Source organism: Sarcophilus harrisii, chromosome 6 (genome assembly GCF_902635505.1).
Source record: "Sarcophilus harrisii chromosome 6, mSarHar1.11, whole genome shotgun sequence".
Classification (NCBI taxonomy): Eukaryota; Metazoa; Chordata; class Mammalia; order Dasyuromorphia; family Dasyuridae; genus Sarcophilus; species Sarcophilus harrisii.
The window spans coordinates 156539899-156558619 of record NC_045431.1 but is presented as its reverse complement, the minus strand read 5'-3'; the positions used below and the strand labels follow the sequence as shown (position 1 = coordinate 156558619).

At 33.2% G+C, this 18721-nt stretch overlaps 1 protein-coding gene and 1 long non-coding RNA gene across 2 annotated transcripts in view; one reads left to right on the top strand and one right to left on the bottom strand.

Annotated features, from left to right (window-relative positions):
• Positions 1–18721, bottom strand: part of CNOT6L (CCR4-NOT transcription complex subunit 6 like) — a 78706-nt gene that overhangs the window by 51934 nt on the left and 8051 nt on the right.
• On the top strand, positions 13986–16744 carry LOC116419896. Its single transcript, XR_004230224.1, has 2 exons — positions 13986–14370; positions 16438–16744. It is a non-coding gene; the product is annotated as an uncharacterized LOC116419896 (long non-coding RNA).

The window sequence follows — 18721 nt, the reverse complement described above, 5'->3', positions numbered from 1 at the left end:
TTTCTCTGTCTCATGATTTTTTCCTTTTGTTCTGTTTTTTCTTTTACACATAAATACGAAAATATGTAAATATGTTTAAAGTGATTGCAAATGTATAACCTATATTGAATTGTTTGCTGTCTTAGGGAGGGGCAATGGTAAGCAAGGGAGGGAGAAAAATATGGAAATAAAAATCTTACAAAAATGAATGTTGAAAACTTTACATGCAATTGCAAAAATAAAATACTATTGAGGGGGGAAATCATATTAAATGATCCTTAAAATACCTTTCAAAAAGGGAAAAAAAAAAAAAGGTTTGTAATCACTTTCCAGTTTTCCCCAGAATGAGCTAGTGAGGCCTTTCCCCATCTTGTACATTATTAAGTTGTTTTTTTTTTTTTTAAACCAAGTATTATTTCTTATTACAATTAACTCCACAATATCAATTGCAAAGAACCTGAATTACACTTTTCCAAGCACAAAACTGGGATTACTCCCAAACTCTTCTGGCTCCTATATCTTGATGCACTGCTGAAGAAAAAGACAACTACCCACAGGATTTGCAGCAAATTTTTATTTTAATCTCAAATAGATCCTTACTGCAATATAACTTTTGCTTCTTAAGCCCTGATAGACTCTTACACTCTATATAGGGACTGACAGCAGCTATTCTAAATATTTCTAATCACCTTGTCACTCCTAGGCGCACTCCTCCCTTCCCTCTTATCAAGACATCACCTTCTATTTTATAGAAATACCACAGATACTTACCACAGATACTTTTCCCTAAACGTTTATTAGGCAATTTGAAAGGAATCTGAACAAACTATGATTTTGCAGGCTTTGTTTTCTTTCCTTCTTTGAATAAGATAATAACTTTTCACAAATTCTGCAGCATCTCCCCTTCTAAGAATCTTTCAATGATCACTAAAAATATAGCTATTATAACAGACCTCAAGCAGGGCACTGAGATAGTTCCTTACTATCTCTTTACCTTTACCCTGGGTATGAAAACTCACCATTAGCCTAAATAAAGATTTTTCTTCTATCACTTCCAGTCCCAAGATCAAATTCATTGACCTTCTTGGCAGAGGAAACAAGTCTATCTTGCCTATCTCTCTGAACTACTTTAAATTTCATTTTGCTAAGCTCAATATCCCAATCTAAACTGATTTATAATTAAAAAAAAAAAAAAGTATCACAAGAAAAAGAACTATTTGGGGGGAAGAGGGGCCAGGAGAGAAAGCAAGGTCTCAATTCACAACCTGGAAAAAATTGCCTTTGGATAAATGTGACTAAATATTGTATAATAGGAGCTTTAGTAAATCACTTCTGAAATACTCTAGAGGATACAGCATAATTAATCCTTGAGAAACTTTTAAGAGCACTACAAGCTACAATATAGCACTAGGAATAAAATAAAATAAAAAATAAATAAATAAAATTAAGACATGTAGCATTCAACGTGGCAACTATTCACCAACATAAAAATCAATATAGGCATCACCTCAAACGTTAAACCCCACTAAAACAGACATGACAGTAATGATAATGATTTCCCTAAATAAGGATCCCTGGCCCTTCCCACTCAACCAATATTGTGCAATCTTCTACATTGTACATGGGGTAATCCTCAACTTTAAGAGACAATAATGTTTCAAGACTACTAAAATATATTAAAAGTATTACTACTAATAATAGCAGCTGATATTGTGTTATGATTCACAAAACAGTTTTGTGGAATAGGAAAAATAATTATTTCAATTTTAAAGAAATTGAGGCTGAGAGGTTAAGTGATTTGCCTAGATTAATGCACTACAGTGTCTCAGGCAGGATTTGAATTCAGTTTGGAAGCAAGCAAGCTCCAGATCCAATGCTCTATCTGCTATGCTCTATCTGCTACATACAATCTAGCTGCCTCTAGAAGATTATTAGTATTAAAAATATAAGTTAAATTTTGAAAGAATTCTGGGTCACTAAAAGAACTTTGCAATTTCCTAAAAGACCATTTAGGATACTCTCTTTGTTTCTCTAGTTCAAATCTAGGCCTAAATTTTGCCTATTACATATTGCTCTGTTTAATCAAATGGTGTTTTAAAACATGAGAATCTTGTTATTTAATGACAAGATGTATTTAATTGTGTAATATCACTTGTAGAATCTTGCCTTTTCATGTCTAATACCTTAAAAGCAAGGATGTCATTAAAATACTGTATATAGCCCAATTAAATCATAAAGGAGGAAAAAAGGACTCACATGTGCAAAAATGTTTGTGGCAGCTCTTTTTGTGTTAGTAAAGAATTGGAAAATTAGTGGATGCCCATCAGCTAAAGAATGGCTGCACAAGTTGTGGTACATGAAGGTAAAGTAACATTGTCCTATAAAAAATGATGAACAATTATAGAAAAACCTGGAAAGATTTAAATAACCTGATGCTGAGCAAAACAAGCAGAACCAGGAATACATTGCACACAATAACAGCAAGAATGTGTGATGATCAACTATGAAAGATTGATTCTTCTCAGTGGTTCAGTGATTCAAAGCAATCCCAATAAACTCTGGACAGAAAATGCCATTTGCATCTAGAAAAAGATCTCAGGAGACTTAATATAAAGCAACACATGCTATGTTCACTTCTTTTTTTCTATTTCTCTCTCCCATGTTTTTTTTCTTTTGCTCTGATTTTTCCCTCCCAACATGATTCATAAAGAAATGTATATTAAAAATAAACCTACTACAATTAAAAAAAAAATACTGTATACAGTGGCAATATTGATCAGTAGTTATTGATCTTTCAGTTTTTTGGAGTAGTTAACAGTCAAACAGTGGATTTCTATGAATCCAAAAAATGCTTATAAATTAAAAACAAAACAAGATTCCTTAGGGCATGATAAATGGCTATAATCTCTATTTTATTCTTAAACAAGAGATACTATTTTCAATTTCTAAGTGTTAACTTTTCAAAAGATAGGGGTCTCATCACTAACATCTTTTTGGGAATCTGTGTTCTACAGTTCTCATCTATCCTACTCTATAATGTTTATGAGCTTCAACATCTTAATAGCATCTCATCTTCCCCAAGATTTACAATTTGTTTTTTTCACTAGAAGTCTGTGTTAAGTATTATATTAGAAGAATTATAATTCTGTATTTGACAGATGAGGACACGCAGGATCAGCTGATTTGGGCCATCTAAGTCCATTGCTCCTTCCACTATAACATTGGTGACAGTTACCAGAGAAAACAAAATATGTTCAATTAATCCCCCCCCCCTCAAAAAAAAAAAACATTAATTAAGAAATTAAACACTCAGTTATATACTAAACCAGGATTTAAAACACACATACAGATCAGTATTCCGGTGAAAGAGACCTAACACCTAAGGCAGGAACTTAAAAGAGGTCAGAACTATTACATTTCATGGGCTCATGTATTTGAATTCATAGGATACAAGTAATATCACTAGTGTACAGGAATATACCCAAAGGTGGAGAATAGTTCGTATAGTTGAATCCACAAATTAAGCCATATATATGTAACACTATATATGTAAGACTATTTTCAGGGTCAACCCTTATAATTCCATAAAGAAATGATTTGTTTGAAAAACAATTCAATTTTTTGTTTTGATCCTACTACATAAAACAAGATTAGAATTTTAAAATTGGAGAGCCAGGTTGGTAGAGTGTAGGCAAGAATTTTACTGGGCTCTTCCCCACTCCCTCTCCCCAAACCATTAAATAATGACATAAAGGCGTTCTGAAGAGCAGAGACCATAAGGGGATGCCCAAGCGGTAGGCAGGATGAAGGTTGTTGGGAGGGCAGTGGTCTGTGCTGGGAGGGCAGCATGAGCTGAAACAGCACAAACTGGCCTGGAGGACCAGGAGTGGGCCTGAAGTGGTAGCAGTGGTTTCTGGACCTCAGCCTAAGCAGGCTAGATTGGGGAATCAAACAGTAGGTGATAGGGAGATTTTGCAGGATTGCTAGCAATGGAGGTGACACTGTTGCACTGCCTATACTTGTATCTGGGTTGCAATCCTAGGTCTGTGTATCAGTCCTTGGAACAATACTGCCCAAGTACTAGCTTTCCACTGGATCAGCAGAGATTGGGGTCTGCAATGGGGCAGGGACCTTTAATCACAATACAAGGATTGAAAAGAGTTCTTGTGATTCTGATAAAGGCCTCATTTCTAAAATATAGAGAGAATTAACTCAAATTTACAAGAATTTAAGGCATTATCCAATTGATAATTGGCTATGAACTATTTTCAGATGAAATTAAAACCCATTTTAGGTCATATGAAAAGGTGCTCTAAATCAGTATCGATTAGAGAAATGCAAATTAAGATAACTGAGATATCATTACACACCTCTCAGATTAGCTAAGATGACAGGAAAAGATAATATCAAATGTTGGAGGGGATGTGGCAAAACTGGGACACTAATATATCATTGGTGGAATTGTGAAAGGATCCACCCATTCTGGAACTATACCCAAAGGGCTATTAAATTCTGCATATTCTTTGATCCAGCATTCATACTACTGGGTGTGTATCCCAAAGAGATCATTAAAAAAAGGAAAAGAGCCCCCATATACAAAAATGTTTGTAGCAATCCTTTTTGAAGTGTCAACGAACTAGAAACTGGGTGGATAACCATCAGGTGGGGAATGGCTGAATAACTTATGGTATATGAATATAATGGAATATTATTATTCTATAAGAAAGGATCACAGGATGATTTCAGAAAGGCCTGGAGAGACTTACAAGAACTGATGTTAAGTGAAGCAAGTAGAACCAGAACATTGAACACAAGACTGAGGGATGGGACTCTTCAACAATGAGGTGATTCAGGCCAATTCCAATGTACTTGTGATAAAGAGAGTCATCTACATCCAGAGAGAGGACTGTGAGAATTCTTTGCTTGTTTTTTGTTTTCTCTCAATTTTTGTTCCTTTTTTGATCTGATTTTTCTCGTGTACCATAATTGTGGAAATATGTACAGAAGAATTACACATGTGTAACATGTATTGGACTACTTGCTATCTAAGGGAGGGAGTGGAAGGGAGAGAAAATTTGAATCACAAAGTTTTACAAGAGTAAATACTGAAAACTATGTATTTTTAAAATAAAAAGCTAAAAAAAAAAAAAGAAAGAAATACAAAAATATTTATAGCAGCTCTTTTAGTGGTGGCAAAGAATTGGAAATTGATGGGTTGTCCAATTGGGGAATGTTTGAACAAGTTCTTGCATCTGATTATGATGGAATACCAAGGTACTTTAAGAAATAATGAGCAGATTGCTCTCAGAATACCAGGAAATAATCTTAGAGTGGAGGGGATCTTTGAAATCAACTATATTAATGCCATTTTTAGATAAATAAGAGCAAATTTTAAGTGCTTAACATCAATGCCCATACTGGTAACAGTTTTAGTATTATCTTAAGTATATTGCAAGATAAACACCTTCATAGTTCTGTTTAGTGATCTGTCAATAAGCTAATGTTTGTGGGAAATTAGATTCAACTTTCAAAGTTGAAAATGCATATATAATTATAAGCTGTTTAACTTGGACTTATAATATGAATTACACCTTTTGTTTTAAAGTTTGAGGGGTTTTTTTGGATTAGGAAAGAAAGGAGAGGACAATTTGTCTTTACAGTTTTCCACCCTAGATTGTACTTGATGTTTTCTCTAGTTATAGTAATTTTAAAAGGAAGTAGGGGGAGTTCCTCCTGACAAATCCAGCAAATATAAGGCCTACAAAATTATGAACCCATTACAAAGGCAGTGTATTAAGTCAGGAACTTTTCATGGCTAGAAATCAAAAAGGAAACAAATTAGTAAAGAGTTTTCCTCTTTCAGGAGATCCACTAGACTAGTCAAGAAGCATATTTGTAAATGCCTATTGTGTTTAGAGCACAAAGAATGGAAGGAAAGGCATGAATAAAACTACTCTGTACAAACAAGATATATACACACACACACACATTATGAACTGTAGATCATCTCAGAAGGAAAGCAGAAAAAGCTCAAAGTAAATGGCTCTTCCTCATAAAGCTCTTCTTTCTTTACTTATTGTCTACTGGGTAAATGAAAAAGGGAATACATGAAAAGAGAATATATGTCTACTACAACTTAAGAACCTATATTCATTCAAGCTCAGAACAGCAATTATTAACTTAACTCAGAAAAGCTATACATTTACAGCAAGCAGACAAGAAACCATAAAGCCAGTCTCTCTATTATTTCTATGGAACTGTCCAAAAGTAGGCATGTCTTTGAGGTAAGCTCCTAATAAGAGTCAAGATACTTTTATATAAGAAAAGAAGAAATAAATCTTCATATGACTTATTCTGAAACTAATCACAAAGTCACATCTAACTGCTCAAATAAATGCCATTTTTACATACTGTCTTTTTCTTCCATTGTAATATACCAAAACAGAGGTCTCAGTTCAAAAGGAAAATACAGAGCAAGGACATTAAAACTTTTTTTTTTTGGTCCATAAGTTTAACTGTAACAAGGACTTGAGACAAATGGTATCTTTTCTCCTAAATAAAAATATTATGTTCTAATGATGAGCAAGAAGAAATAAAAACATCTTTGTTGCTGCTAATTAAATGGATAAATGTTTTAAGCTCAATGCAATAAACTGTAAGAGGAACTACAGAATTACCACACTTTAGAACAAAGACATTGTTTAAATCAAAGCAAATTGATCTTAATCTGTGGGTCTAGACCCCATATGGGGTCACAAAATTATAATTTATTATCATAAATGTTTGATTTGAATGTATATCTAATTTTATATATCTAGACACTGGGACTCGCATAAAAATTTCTCAGGGAAAAAAGTAGTCTTGAGTGCAAAAGATTAAGAAGCCTTGGTTTAATCACAAAATCATCAAAAGGATGAAAATTCACGGACATTTTTAAAAAAATCCAGTAGGAAAATCAGGATAACCACCAAAATTTAAGTACAAAAAAACTAAGAAGAAATGTTTTCTGAACTATATCTAATTATCCTAAATCCTTTTCTCCTTTCTAAACTTCAATACTTTGGTATATATATAATTCCACTTTTTAATTTGGAGAATAAAAAGATATATATATATATGTATGTATATGTAATTTTCTTATGGGAATAGAAATATCACATGTAGTAGACTAACAATAAGGAATTTTAATATTTTAACACAAACAAGGTTCCAAATATTGCTTGATTCTACTTTTATATATCATAGAATACTAATGACATTTTCACGAATTCTTTTTTTCTAATCATAATGAATGTCGAAAATTTAACTTTTCTATTCCTTGGTAAAGAAATTAATAAAAGTGTTAACTACAAAAAGACTTTCTATATCAAAGACCTCTAAAATAACCTAAGCATGTAGCTATTCTGAGGAACACCAATAATTTTAAAACAGCCATATTTTCTTTCCTTTATAAAGTCTAAAATAAAATCAAACTAATAGTATAAAAGCGGGGTGTACAATTGATATCAGGAAAGACTTCTTGTACAAGGCAGGTTTTATCTGGGACTTAAAGAATTGCCAGTGAAAACTGGGAATTGGGAAGTGTCTTGTATTCATGGAGTTAAGGAGGCCCGAGTCACTATATTGCAGAATATATGGCGGTATACTGTAGAGAAGAATGGAATGGAAGGGGGAGTAAAGAGTTTAAGTTATGAAAGTCTCTAAACACTAGCAAGTAGTTTTTATATTTGATACTGGGTCAACTGGAGTTAAGTGAAAAATAACGGATAAGTGGAGGATGTTCTGGAATGGGGGGGGGGGGGGGGAAGACTTGTGACAGGCATACCTATTAGCAGATTATGGTAATAATCCAAAAATTAGATTATGAGGGATTGCATGGGAGAAGATTACATCAGAAGAAAAAAGGGGTATCTGCAAGAAATGTTATAAAAACAAAACAGCCATGGCAAGAGGGCAGATATATGGGGGAAAGGAAGAAAGTAAAGACTTGAGAGAGACATACCTAGGTTATGAAATTGGATATCTGGGAGGATGATAGTGCAATACAATGAAGTTAGGCAGTGTTTTAAGATGTCTGTGAGAAACATCCAATTCAAAATGCCCAACAGGAAGCTTGACATGTGAGTATGGGGGTCAGCAGAAAGGTTAGAGAAGGATAAATGTGTGTGAGAATCAACAAAGATGATAATTTAATTCAAGAGAAGTTGGTAAGAGTTCAGAATTTATTGTGATTAAAAACATGTACATGGGTAATTTATGAATAGGATGGGATCTAGAAAACCTCTGCTGTGGGACCTTAGGCAAATTTTGAGGTAGGAGGTGTTTTACATTTTTGTTGTCCATTTAGCTCACCTGTGGCTCCAAGAAGCTGTAGTATGCACAGCAGCTACACCCAAGTAAACATGTCAGCAGATGGTCTAAACCAGGTGTTGGATAGTCAAGGGATCTCAAACCCTACAGTTTATTAGGGAAGTTAGTCTTACCCCAAGACATATGAAGACTTCCCCTGGTGGAATGGGAAGATGAGAACAATTTGTTCCAAAGGCCATGAAGGGAGGTGAAGAGGTACTGTGGAGCACTTGGTTAAACAAAGACACCAAGGTCATCCACTGAATAGTCATCACCAGTCATCTTGACTGGCATCAGACAGTGATGACTCTAGAAGGGAGAGTGAAGAGTGGAGTGGATACAACTCTGCCTCACTTAAATCCAATTTACTCACAAATCAAAAGACATTGCCACACCATTCCAGAGCTAGATTAGGATTTGGCAGGCATCAAAGGAAAGTGTAGGAGAGAAGAGGTATTGGACTATCAAACTGAAGGTCCAGAGACATTGTACAGACCACCTTATGGTATACCTGTGAAACCTGGACAGTCTACTAGCACCAGGCCAGGAAACCAAATTGCTTCCATTTGAATCGTCTTGGGAAGATTCTGAAAATCACTGGGCAGGATAAGATCTCAGGACACTGAGGTCCTTTCTCAAATTAAATTGTAAAGCATTCCAACTCTACTGCAGAGAATACAATTCCATTGGGCTGGCCATATTACTCGAATACCAAATGTGCACTTGCCAAAGCTTTCATGGAGAATTCACACAGAGCAGGTGCACACAAGGTGGAGCCAAGAAAAAAAGATTTAAGGACATTTTCATCCTAAAAACTTTAAAATTCATTATATGACATAGGAGATACTGGCACAGGACCGCCCAGAATGTCATACCCTCATCAGAGGGCTCTATGAGCTAAGGAAAATTAAATTAACTCAGAAAAAATGCAAAATGCACAAAGTGTGTCTCACCCCAATATTCATACCGACTATTTGCGTCCAATCTGTGGCAGACCCACAGATTAAGATCAATTTGCTTTGATTTTGAGGTCATAATTCACCTGCCGAGCTAGTGGTCCACACTAACTTGACTCTAACATAGTGATGTCATTTTGGTCTTCTATGAGAAAGGAGGAAGCCAAGCAAGCAACCAAGGTAAACTTGAGTTGTTCTCACAGGCTTGTAAGAATCAATTGAGATGATGCTTTTAAAGTTCTTTTTAACTCTTTAAGGGTATATAAATGCTAACTAGATGCCTTCCCATTTCAGTAAAATCAGATAAACCTTAGTAAAAGAGCAGAGACCAAACTTGAAAAGGGGCAGCAAAAAGTTATTTCCATCCAGGAAAAGGTTGGGAGTTTCAATAATTAAATTATAAATGAATTCAAAAACAGACAAAGGCCAGTGCTGAGCTCATTCAATTGATTAATTTTTAGGCTGAATTTTAGGAATGAATACTTTGTTGAGCAGAAGAGTTGTTCGTTCTAAAAATAGGACTGAAAATATAATAATTGCACCAAAATATTAAGGGGAAATTTTAAAAGGTAAAAATGAAGCTTGGTCCACAGCAAAGGGATTTATTTGAAATCCTAAAACAATCATTTTGAAATTTAGTTATTCAGGTTTTATTATCAGAAGAAATATTTAAAGCAGGAAAAACATGTAACTAGCAATTCAAGTTTTTTTTTGACAATTAACTATCCAGCCAAAGTAACAAAGCAGATTAATATAGTCTTTCTAGATTTAGATCCTTAATCAAATGCCAAACAAACAACTCAAAATTCACAAAGGAGCAAATTTCCTTTCTTGTAAACTTAAATCCACTGGTTCACTCTCAAGCTAACTACTACATTTGCTGCTTCTCAGGCCTCAAGCTGACAGTAAATGGTACCCCAGTTTTAAGGAATAGAAAATCTACATCTCCTTTAAGAACCTACTGAATGACTTGTATGCAGAGTCAAAAAAAGAAGAAAATGTAATGTTATCTCAGCAAGTATTTTTTCAGAACCCTCTCAAATGGCAATAGGACACTAAAATCCCATTTATTAAACTATAGGCCGCAACTCCACATGGGGTCAGGTAATTAAATATGAGAATTGCAAAATTATGATTTGTTATCAAGTAAATGTTTGATTTGCACACCTATAAATCCGAGGTCATGTAAAAATTTCTCAGGCAAAATCTAAGTCAAGTGGGAAAAGTTTAAGAAACCCTGCTATAGAACATCCAAGCACCAAAGTATGTTATCCAACAGTAATCATAAAAATAATTTGATACTAGTTAGAAGAGAAATGTTTATTAGTGGAGAACACTACAGAAGAATCAGAAATAATCAAACTCAGTAACTTAGTAATAATAAGCTAGTACTCAACACCAGAGCATAAAAATTGGATGGTAAGGGATTCCCTATTTTGCAAGAAATTCTGAGGAAACTAAAAATCAATTTGGCAAAAAGCAGACATAGGACATCATCTTACCCCATCTGCCACCACAAGTTCTAAATGCATAGTGTCAACTGGGGAGGAGGGAAAACAATGGACAGTTTTTTTTTAACTTTTTTTTTTAAAGATAACTTCCATACTTTCCAGACACCTCTATACATGATGCAGTCTCCATTTAACTCTATGAATTCCATTGCTACAAATATCCTGACACTTGATATCCCTTGATTCCAGACCTTCACACCACTTCCATTCTACCTTCAATGACCCACCTCAGTCCAATAATTAATTGCCTTTTGTGTGTGGGGTCTTCTCATATTGGAGAAGACAGAAAATGTTCAACCCTTTTTTTATTCTTATTCCTAAACCTTAGGGATACATGGGACATAATAAGCACTTAATAAATTCTTCATCTTTCTACCAATAGCTTTTGCCAAAGAAACAAGAAGTGCTACTAAAGTACCTTTAAAAATGACTAGAATCTTGAAAAACTGGCTGTTTAACTGTCAATCTAAAGACACTTAACTGGAATAGCTAAAAACATTTAAATCCAATAGCTAAAAAGAATATCTTTCCTATGAGAAGTTTTAATTCTTGTATTACATAAACAAACAGCAAGAAAATTCTTGAGAAGAAATTTTAATTACAAATCTGAGAGCTGAATAATGGGCCCAATTTTCAGAATTGAGAAGCAAGCAGTAATAATGATGGTTGAGTATCTGTTTTCTATGATCTATCTGATAAAGTACTGTAAATAATCACTTTTGTATTCATTTTAATATCTGTTATGTTGCTAATAAATTATAGTCAAGAATTGACAATTTAAGTAAGAGATTTGGGATATATATATATACACATATAAACACATGTTAAAATTTATTAAAAATAACTGAGTTGAGTGAAAAAAGGAAATAAATTCTTATACTATATATATTGTTTGCAAAAATTGAGAAAAATCTTTCCAAATTTTTGAAATGCAATTCTGATATGTAATCTATAGAGATGATAAGGAAAAAACACTATAGAATATTATCTAATAAACATTAATGAAAAAATACTGAACCCAGAATTAGTATCAATTGTAAATGGACAAAATGCTAAACCCTTTCCCAACGACTAGGGTTTGAAAAAATGTCCATCCCCATTATTAGTTGTGGAATATAGTTTTGGAAATATAAACTGTCACATTAAATAAAAAGAAAGGCAGGGAATACAAATAGGCAAAAAGGAAAGAAAATACCACTCTTTAGAGATGGTATAATAGTTAACTTATGGAACCCTAGAAACTCAACTAAAAATTAAGTGAAACTTTAATTTCAGCAAAATACCAGGATATAAAACAGACTCATTAAAAAAAAAAAAAAAAAAACAACTCTTGCTCAAAAATTTGGTACACGTTTAAGTACCAAAAAGCTAGCTAGTGATGTGCTTAAAAATTAGAAGAAAATGAAAGAAAGCAGTATTGTTCACAACTAGGCAAGGACTCCTTTCCTAAATGATCAAAAAAGCGAAAATGGAACTATTTAAATAATAATTTAAAAGCTTTTGCACAAGCAAATAAAATGCAATTAGAATCTTAAATGCAATTAAGAATCACTTAGAAAAAAAATTCTGAACAAACTGACAAAGGTCTAATATCCAAGATATACTAAAAATTGTTAAGAAAAGTCATTCCTCAATAAATTAATGATCAACCACTATAAACAGGCATTTCTTCTCAGGGGAAGAAATGCTCCAAATGATGTCTGAATATAGATTGAAACATGCTCTTTTTTTACTTAAAAAAAATTGTCTTTATTACATAGCAGGACAAAGATTTTATTTAAAACAAAAAAATTTTTAAAAACCTGTTTTCAGAGAATATTGACTAGATTTTAAACAAAAAGACATTTGAAAATGTTAAAAACCTAAAGAAAATTACAAAGGTATACTTAGAAGAAACCAAGATGTTTGTGTGGTTTAGATAAAGGAGGGGTAGGAACCACTTCAATTTCAAAGACCTATTATTAAAACATGTTCAAAAGCAAACTGTTACAGTTCAAAGATGCTGGGGTCCAATTAGCTTGCTAGTCACCTCACACATAGTGAAAAGAAGGCTGCTTTGTGTAAAACAAGCTTTATATATACATACATACATACATACATGTGTCTTGGTCTAAGAACCCATTTCAGATTAACAGGAGAAAAATGAACCTTGAGGTAATAGCACTTTTCATACCTAAAACCTCATTTGTAGTGTCTCAAGGATAAATAAACATGTTACTCATTTCAGAAATACTGATCTATGCCAATTGAGGGGATGCCCATCAACTGAGGAATAGTTCAACAATGTGATATGATTATGATGAAATACTATTAAGCTACCAAAAAAAATGAGCAAGTGGCTTCAGACATATCAGTGAAGATCAGTGGTAAACTGATGCAAAGTGAATAAGCAAAACGTTTCTTTGGTTGTGCACACTAACATCAACATTTTAAGAAGATCATTCTGACTGATAAAATGATTCAATCCAAATCCAAAAGACTTTAGGATAAAAAAAAGCTACCCATGTTCAGAGAAAAAGTAATGGAGTCTGAATGCAAATAAGGGTTAGAAGGAAGAGAATATGGACCTCAAATTTTGTAAATGAATATCAAAAATACCTAATACATTTTTAAAAGAATTAACACATTCATATTGCTCTATAATATCAACTTACTTAAGTATAGTTTTAAAAAGTGAATAGGAAACAAAAGCAGAACTGACCAATCTATAACTATGCAAAATTGTTACATCATGTTGTTTCTTACGTTAAGTATTATCACTTATTTTAAGTACTTTAATCAACAGTCAATAAACATTTTTAAATGTCTGCTACACCCTAGACATGATAAGGATTCAAATATCAAAAAAAAGTTTGTCCCTATAAACCTTCAAGTGTTTATAATCTAATTGGAAAGACAAGAGAGCAAAGGAAGCTAAAGAAGGGAGAGATTCAGAACCGGAAACAGGGGTCCAATGAAATCAAATTAGATTCAAAGTAGAGCAGTCAAGTAGAAAATAAGGAGATGCCTTTCCTGAGCTTTCTCCTTAAATGAAAGTTTCAGAGTTCACAGCTCTACTCTCCAATCAGAAGGGGGGAAAGATTATTGGATGAAAAGCTATGAGTACTAAGCCTGATTCAATCTTAACAGTATTATTCTTATCCACCATCAAACTTTTTTTCTTGAAGCATCCTGCAAAATCATGCTTTGCATTGCAATGTTTATTGAAGAAAAAAAAAACATTAATGTTGATTTAATGTTCCCTAAGCTATCTTTAGGAAACTTTTAAATATTTGGCCAAAAGGAGAAATGTAACACCAGTTTCAAGAGTCTCTCACAGACAACAGATATTGTTATTGAATATTTATAGAGGAACTAGAATCTTGAGAGCTGGCAGTTTATCTTTCTGGAGACACTTAACTGTGTTAGCTGGAAAAACTAAGAGGGCAAAAAGGACTGAAAACTTCCTTTGTGTCAAATATTCTGATTTTGCAAAGAAATATGAAGAAAATTCTTGAAGAGACTTTACTGACATCTCCAGGGATCTGGATCTGTATATTCAAAATCGAGAGATCAGCAATAACAGCAATAGAGAGGTAGGACTGGCTGTGATCCCACAGCTGCTATACTATACCTTTAAGTCTGTTTTATTGTTTGTTACACTATTTAAAACTTAGGAAAGTAGAGATTTTTATATATGTGAGTGAAAATTTATTGGTAGTTTTCTCTTTAGTAAACTGAGGGCTCAGGACTAATTGATATTTATAATTAATGTAGATATCTTAGTAATTGAAGAGATATCTGAATACTTTTGACTACCTTGGGCTCCAGATGTGAACACAAATAGACAAGATGAACGAGCAGTAGTAGTATTAACACTTTAGTATGTTTCACGATGCACCTGAAGTCCTAGTTTTGCTATGTTTGTTGTATGTATGACAAATCTGATAATCAGAATAATGGAAGGCTATCTGGTCTAGTTTATACATAAAGCAATTCCCTTTCAACAGAATTCACTATTTCTGTTCTGATAAATCATTTATTAAGCATTTACTATATCCAACTAAGTATTATGCTTAGCACAAGGGATACAAAATAAACAGTGCTCTCTAGATTATTTTCTAATGTAAGAAAATATTACCTGTCCTACCTCACCTAGGTATAGAGGGGCAGTGTTTTAAGAAAGAAGTCACAGGAGAAAGAAACTTTCAGTATATGCAACTCTCCCCCAACATCTTTCAGATCTTGGAAGACAATAACTTTGGCAAACCCTAAATTTACTTATTCCGAGTGAATAGACTTTCATCTCAGAACCATATTCCAGTTTCCAACTCGTCTTGTTTTCCACCTTTCTTTGTACCAGGTCTTTGCTAAAATAAGAGCCCCAGAACCAGATACAACAGGACACAAATCAAAACTTCTCTTAGTTTAATCTATCCAATGAAATCATTTCAGCAACCTCAGAAGCACACAACCTTCCTGATAGGAAATTCTGTTCATATGTCAAGGGGGTTTTTAGAAAGCTTATTCCTAGAGCAAGTGAATTTCCCTCATTTCTCCCAAAACGGAAAGACCCCAAATTGTAAACAAGTGATCTCTTCCTACTTAGAAATTCTTGAATCAACTGTAGCCTTAAACATTTATGTGATTTACCTTATATTGGGTCTAAAGTCTCATTCCTACCAACCATAGACATTTTAGACAGTTTTATACTATGACTCTCCCAGAGAATTGCATAATAGTTGCTTACCCTTTTTAAAAACCTGTTTCTTATTGTTCAGTACAATAAATGTAGACGTAAATGGCAAGATCCTATTAGAGATAAATCTCTAATGAGCCCACGATAATGTGAGAAATTTTTAAATGAAGTCATGAGATTAGCTTTGATTATATATAACTAGACTGAAACACTTTTCATATACAAACAAAACTGGTCTTTAATCTTAGATTTGTAACTTTTTTTAAAGCTTATATACTTAAGCAAATTCAGCACAGTACCTGGCACATGAGTGTTTAGGAAAAATGAAAATAGCATGAATATCCATCTCTTTTAAGGGAAGAAAAATAAAGGGTCATAACATGTTACAATCATGATAGCATAAAATAACCAGATTTCTTTTTTCCCCTAAGAATGGGTGAAGCTTATACAAATTAAATAGCTGATATACCTCCTTCAAACAAATTAATCTGTAATTCTCAAGCAGCCAGGCCTCCAAAAAAAAAAAAGATTATGAAAGCGATTATCATGCAAAAACTCTACTTCCATCTTTCAAATTTGCCTTCAATAAATTGATGATCAGAAATTTGTTTAAGCCTTGGAAGTTTCTGTCCTGATGGTCAAAGTTGGAACCCAAAAAATATTCAACAGAATCAGAATCTAAACGAATACAAAACAATGGTTCCAACAAAAACTCACAAGAAAAAAAGGCATCTATCTCCCTTTTCTAAATGTTTTTTTATAACAGAATAACTCAAAAGAAAATTTTTCATTAACTTCACAAAAAGTTATTAAAAAAAAACACAACGAAACATGGTTTGGGACATTAGAAGAGAATACAGTCACTTGAAAGATTCTTAATGTTAAAACTTAAGAAGCAATTTCCTCGATTGATTCCCCCGCCCCTCAAAATTTTATTTTTGCTCCTTTCTTTCCAACTCTATAGCCAACATTTTGCCAACAGTGGTCAAAGGAGATGTTTGCAGAAGAAAACATGGGAATGTTCAACATGGAAAAATTCTACAAAATATTAAAAATACAAATCAAAACTCTGGTTTCCTCTCACTCAAATCAACAAAGATGCTAAAAGATTAAAATGTGGAGGAACTGTAAGAAATCAACAACACAATATGCAAAGTAGATCTACAAATTGATGCACTTTCAAAAAAATTTAAAATTTTGAAAATCGAGTCACTAAACTGTTGATACATTTGACCTTGTGATTTTACCATAGGAAATTTTTGGGCAAAAAAGTCACTAACAAAAAGATGTGTGCATCTCACAATGTATATAATATATAACTATATTCATATGTAATAAAATATTGAGAATGAGAAATTCTAATAAACATGCAAAAACATCCTACAGCTGTTAAGAGGGATATCCACCCTATATATCTTTGTCCCTTCCCTTTATATATCTATGATCCTATGATTAACAGTGATCCTTTCCTATATAGGATATATAAAAGTATATAAATGCAAGGCACTAGAGATATGTGATTTCAGTAAATGCAAAACAAATGCCACTAAAAAGTTTAGAGTTTCTAACTGGCCATAAACACTAAAGTACTGGTGTTATCTATGGGAAAGTGGGGGACTGCAGGAAATGTTAGGTATATTATCAAATGTTTTGTGTGGAGAGATGTGTTGGTTCAATGGATGAATAAACTATGAGATCTGGAATCAGGAAGACCGAGTTCAAATCAAGCCTGAGACTTGCTAGTTTTAGTATGGACCCTAGCAAATCACTTCTATTTGCCACAATTTCTTCAGCTGTAAAATGGGGATAACACAGATCAGATAATATTCCTACAATGCTGAGCCAAGTGCTTACCTGGAACATTGTAGGCACTTAAATTTTTGTTTCCTCTCCCTTTCTACTTTTCTTTCCTCTAAATGTCATCCATTAATAGATACAACTAATATTTAGGATTTTCAAAATTTGCCAAGTGATTTGCATGTTTTATACCAATTCTCAAAAATCTACTTGAGAGGTGCTATTATTCCTACTTTACAAGATAAAGAAACTAGAAACTATGAGAGTTTAAATGACTTGTTCAGGATCACAGTGAACAAGTGATCTCCAAGAAGAAATTTAAACTCATTTTCCTGATTCAAAGTACAATGGTCTAGTGCTAGGCCACCTTGCTACCTACTAGGAAATGACTAAAGGTTTTAAAAGGTACACAAGAATAAGGATAAGATTTTTGCTTTTATTTGGGGGGGGGGGGGGAAGCAGATAAAGTTTTATTCATTTTAAATTTAAAAACAAAACAAGAAAAACATTTTCATTTACACAGAACATGAGCAGATTCCATATAATAAATTTTCATTTTAAAAAACCCTCATAATACTTTACATTGTTTTCAAAGTTAGTCAGCTTTTTCTTTTCTTCCATTTTTTCTTGTTTCTGCTGTACACTTTTTATTTTTCCCCTCCTTTCTCTTTCCCCCAATAAGGTTACAATTAACAGTACAAGCATGCACACATACATACTTGGCTGCAAACATACAAAAAATATACAATATACACACACATTTATATAAAACTATACAATGCATATTTCCACTTGTCGTCTTTCTCTGAAGGTGGATAATATCTTTTATAAATCCAAGTCTTTCCATGTTTTCTGAAATCATCAAGTTCATCACTTTCCTATACCATAGCAGTATTCCAACACATTCACATTGTATCTGACTGTCCATAATGATTTACATCATTTCAAAATGATTTACATTTCTTCTATTCTTGGCTACATTGGTTTTAATTACACAAGAAAATTTTAATTTAAAACAAGTGAAATTGTCCATTTCACACTTTAACAATGTTCTCCCTTATAATATACTTTAAGGTCTGATACTGCTGAACTGCCTTTTACATTTTCCCCCCATAATTTCCTGACCTTTTGTTCTTCCCAAATCAACTCTGGTTTTTTTCTAACTTTTCTTACTAATTTTTTTGTAATTTAATTAGGATGTCACCAAATAGATTACTTAGGTAAAAATTTTAAAAGAACAACAAAATTCTTGGGACCAACCTCTTCTCACCTGGATTGCTTTAATAAGTAACTGCTTTCTCTGTCTTGCTCATCTATAATCAGATGAGCTTTATTTCCACTGATTTCCCCAACATTAATAAAAACTAAAACAACTTGATCAAATCCATCCACAGATTTTCCTTCTCACCCTCTTAAGTTACTCCATAACCTAGCTCTCTACAGCAACAAGC